Below are 3,855 nucleotides of genomic sequence, written 5' to 3'. Positions count from 1 at the left end.
GCGCACCCACAAAAACCAAAACAAACCAAAACAAAATAACACAAAAAAACAAAGTAAAATGACCAAACAACAAACCAAACTGGATTGCTTGTCCTGCAGAGTTTTCTACAGTCTGGAGTTTTCTGATTGCATCCCTGTGGTGTGTTTTGTTGTCATTGTTGTTTTGTACACTAATATAATTTTTAACCTGAAACATGACCAAGTAGCAGAAGACATTTTCCAGATTCCCTTGCAGCTATCTGTGTCCATGTGAATAAGTTCTGGCCCATGGGGTATGAATGGAAGTAATCTGCAAGCAACTTCTTGTTTATGAAGAGTCTTCTCCTTTCCTCCTCCCCATTGGTTGGAATATGGGTGAACAGCAGGAACTGGAGTAGTCATCTGTGTTACACGGAATAACGGCAGCCAAAGATGTCCATGTTCTAATCCCCAGAACCTGTGGGTTACATGGCAAAAAGGACTTTGAAGATGTGATTAATTTAAAGATCTTGATGGGGAGATTATCCTGGATTACCTAGGTGAGCCCAATGTAATTACAAGAGTCCATAAAGGAAAAGAGGGAGGCATCAGAGTCAGAGTCAGAGTCAGAGAAGAAAATTGTGATTACAGAAGCAGAGGTCAGAGTGATGTGGCCATGAGCCAAGGAATACAGGTAGCTTCTAGAATCTGGAAAAGCAAGGAAAGAATTCTCCTCTAGAGCCTTCAGAAAGAATGCCGCTCTGCCAACATCTTGATCTTAGCCCTGTAAGACTCAGGGCTCTTGTAAGATAATGAGTACATGTTGTTTTAAACCACCAAGTTTGTGGTAATTTATTTCAGTAGCAATAGGAAACTAATATAACCATTTTAGATCATGTGATGGAAGTTGTTTATTAAAGATCACAGAGCAACAAGATACAAAGAACCTGGGTCCCTCCTATTGTTAAGCTGCCATACAAGTCTTTGGCCACCTCCCTGGAATTTTATGTAAGAAAGAAATAAACTGCCTTTTTAGGTGTCTTTATTGTTACTGCAGCTTAACCTACGTCCTAATTAATATGCGTATCTACTATACGTATCTGGCAATGACATGGCTTGTGAAAAATAAAATGTATAACGCACATGGTAAGTGTGGTGGCTGAGATACGCCCAGGAAATTATGTGGACATAAAGAAGATAAGAAATATTTGTTGAACTAAGCTATCTGCTGCTAGGTAAGCAAGGATCGTTTTCTTCATTCTGCAGTGGTGGCCAAGAGGTTGGTGGCTCTCCCCCAGGCTAGCAGATGGTGTGCCCCTGAGAGGGAAGCGGAGATTCTGGGGTAACCTTTAAAGAAGATGAAAAGTAAGAGCCACAGGAAGGGAAGCAGTGAAAGTGATATGGTTAAACCTGTATGCTCTGGGAGTCAAGTCACCTAGGTTGTACTCTTGACTCTGCCACTGACTGTGTGACTTTGGCAAGTTCCTTCATCTCTCTGAGCCTCACTCTCCACATATGAAAAGTGGAGATGTTAATTTACATTTGTCAAAGTGCTGGTGTGGATATTAATAGCCCGCATGAAAAGTGGATTCAAAACTGGGAACACGGTAAGGGCTCAATAAACAGTGCTGTGTTTAAGGTCTCACCTGTCCACAACTCAGTGGTGGGGCCCATCTACTGAATGTTAGAGAGATCCAACACCCCTCAGTCTCTGTATTTAAGCTGGGGTCTCTCACACACAGACTTCTAGAAGAGTTATAGCTGCCATTTAATAGCCATGCCCAAGTAAGAGAGGAAGAAGTGAAGGGGGTCTGCCCTGCCTGCCCCCTCTTCTGTCACCTTCTTTTTTGTCCTACATGAGGATGGAGACTTAATAGCCTAATAGGGAGGGACTATCGGCAAATACGTAGGATCCAGTTGTAATTCTGTTAAAAATGTTTCCCAAGGGCAGCTCTCTGATGACACTAACCGCTAATGGCTCTCGGGAAGAGGGACAGTTTTATCACTTGTTGCAGATGGTTCCTGTGTACTTAGCTCACTCATACATTCTCTCAACAAGCCATGCATTTTTACGTAGTGCCCAGCTCTGGAAGATGTAAAATTGACCAAGTCTTGGTCTTTTCCTTTAAATCTCTTAATGTTCGAGGGAGGAAGGCCGATGGCGAAATATTTCCTGATCCCCAAGGGCAGAATGAAATTAGTGCCAGCTGGAGGGGACAATGGCAATCCTCGCGCTGAACAAGAATGATGGGTGGCAGGTCATCAGGAAACAAATTTTTTTGTGGGGGAAGGGTCTTCCATAATCCCTTTATACCTGCGCTCTGACGTGATAGCTCTTTTCCTGATCCTGGATGAAAACCGGAGCAGTCTCGTGACTTCTCTGGTCTGTTTAAGGTAATAAAAAGTCCTACTGTCATTTTAGATTGCGGTGCTGTGGAAGAATCTAAGATGTCCCCCAAGACTCCCCCTGTTCCCTCTGCCACGAACACATCCTTACTAATCTGTGAATCTGATTATTTTACCCTCATGAATAGGTTATGTTACATGGCACAGTTGACCTTAGGATTGGGAGATTATTTGGGTAGCCTTGACCTAATCACACGAGCCCTTTAAATGCACAGAGGTTTCTCCAGCTTTTGGCAAAAGAAGAAGTCAGGGATTCAAAGCATGAGGAGGACTTGACACGCCATTGTTGGCTGGAAGATGGAGTTGGTCATGTAGAAAGGACCTAAGAGAGAATTTTAGGAGCTGAGAATGACCCCCTTCCGCCCCCCCCCCCACAGCCAACAACTAGCAAGCACACGGGAACCCGAGTCATAAAACCATAAGAAACTGGATTCTGCCAACAACTTGAGTGAGTTTGAATGTGGATTTTTCCCCAGAGCCTCCAGATGAGAACTCAGCCTGCTGACACTTTAACTTCATCCTCATGAGACCCTGAACAGAGAACCCAGCCATGCCACGCCAGACCCCTGACTGTAGAACTCTGAGCTAATGACACCAAGACACCAAGAGTGGACCCTAACATAAACTGTGGCCTTTGGGTAATTATGATGTGTCAATGTAGGCTCACTGATGTAGTAAATGGACCACTCCCTGCAGGATGTTGTGTGGCATTGTGTTAAGCTGCTAAGTGTGTGGTAATTATGTCAGGCAGCAATAGGAAACTAACACAAATACAATCTCAATTCAGAGATTACAATGTCCAGTCTCATGCAATGATCAAAACACTGAAAACTGACATAAGTGGAGGTTTTCTCCCCTGGCCTCCTGCTTGGGTCTCCTGTGGGTGGGAAATCCTCAGTCAATGAGACCAGCTACTGGAGGAAGAGGAGACAAGAGGGGCAGGGACATTGTTGTTGTTTTTTTTTTTTTGGCCGCATCACGTGGCTTGTGGGATCTTAGGTCCCTGACCAGCAATGGAACCCGGGCCCACAGCAGTGGAAGTGTGGAGTCCTAACCGCTGGACGGCCAGGGAATTCCCAGGGCTATTCTTTCACTGGTACTATTACAGTATTCCGGTAGAAGTGCTCTCCAGGCTTAAAAGATGTTTTAAAACTCCCTCTTTCCATCTTGGATGCTTTCACGAGTCCTTTGGAGACCCTTCCTACCCTCGCTGCTGGGAACCTCTCACCCACATCTCTGTTCCACTAATCTCTCGCTCCTCTAGGATCTCAGTGGTCTACCTCCAGTTTTCTCCTGCTGAGGCCCCATTGCTCTCCAGGTGGCCTCTAGGGCAAGTTCTAAGGCACCCCATAACGGTTCTTTCTTATGTGGCGCACATATAGTCCACAGGAATCCTTGCCCAGACACTTCTGGGAAGGCAGCCTTCGACTCTGCAACTCCAGGCCATTTGAGCCATCTTATCACTCTTTAGGTTTTGTACGCACGACTCAG

Source organism: Neophocaena asiaeorientalis, unplaced genomic scaffold, assembly GCF_003031525.2.
Source record: "Neophocaena asiaeorientalis asiaeorientalis breed wild unplaced genomic scaffold, Neophocaena_asiaeorientalis_V1.1 scaffold571, whole genome shotgun sequence".
Lineage (NCBI taxonomy): Eukaryota > Metazoa > Chordata > Mammalia > Artiodactyla > Phocoenidae > Neophocaena > Neophocaena asiaeorientalis.
The sequence above is the reverse complement of the archived record's forward strand: the minus strand, read 5'-3'. Positions refer to the sequence as shown.